Below are 1,226 nucleotides of genomic sequence, written 5' to 3'. Positions count from 1 at the left end.
ATATATATATATATATATATATATATATATATATATATACATATATGTGTATATGTGTGTGTATGTGTGTGTATGTGTGTGTCTTTGTTTCTGTGTTTGACCCCACCACCACTTGACAAAATACGTCGGTTTGTTTACAACCCCATAGCTTAGCAGCTCGACATAAGAGACCGATACAATAAGTACCAGGCTTTAAAAACCTCAAAAGTACTGAGGGTCGATTCTTTTGACTAAAACTCTACAACGCTCTGCTCAACATGGTCCCAGTGTAACGACTGAAATAAGTAAATGATTATAAAAATGCCTCTACATGCAACACATGATTACAATTGTTAACACATCGCATAAAATGGTTTTATTTATGCTTTGGTTATGTGGGAAACATCGTTTGGTTATGTGGAAACGTGAAGTATAGATGCGAAGAACAGGTGAAAGTTAAGCGTAAAGCTGTTTAGTCTAATGGCGGTGTTCAATTTCGGTCTGTCAATAAATACCAAACTAGTCAAATTATGAAGGTCTTTTAGTGAGAGATTACATTAAAGTTTGGTTTAGTGGAGTTAACCCCCGCTTCGTATATAATATCTTCAGCATTACTTGACTGATTTAGTGAGCTTGTGTCAGTATTTCTGCATGTATACTCATGTTCAGTAAATTTATAACGTTTATAAATAATAGAACTCTTCGTATTAGAAGAATAACTGTAACTCAGAATTGACATCTATGTATTAAACTAGATGTAGGTGCACTATTGAAAGGCACGATGCTGCGAGTTTTGTCTGAGAGAAAATCTCTTTATGTGTTTAAAAATACAAAATATACGAGAGTGAGGCGAAGATCGTCGCCCTGCCCGAAATTGCTGGCCTTGTGCCAAAATTTGAAACTAAAATATAACTCAAAGGCGGAATATGTATGATCTTTTATCTTCTACATTTTCCAGTCATTAGGCTGCGGCCATGCTGGGGCACCGCCTTCAAGAGGTTCTATTCGAAAGAATAGAAGCCAGTACTTTCTTTTAAAGCCTGGTACTTATTCTATCGGTCTCTTTTGCCGAAACGCTATGCTACGTAACCACACCGACTACGGTTGTCAAGGTGATTGTGGGGGGACCAAACACAGGCGCAACGTCACACACACACACACACACGCACACACACAAAGACGAACACACACACATACACACACACACATACACATACACACATGCACGCACACACACACATGTAAGT

This window comes from Octopus bimaculoides, chromosome 22, assembly GCF_001194135.2.
Source record: "Octopus bimaculoides isolate UCB-OBI-ISO-001 chromosome 22, ASM119413v2, whole genome shotgun sequence".
In the NCBI taxonomy this organism is placed as follows: domain Eukaryota; kingdom Metazoa; phylum Mollusca; class Cephalopoda; order Octopoda; family Octopodidae; genus Octopus; species Octopus bimaculoides.
Note: the sequence above shows the minus strand (reverse complement) of the source record.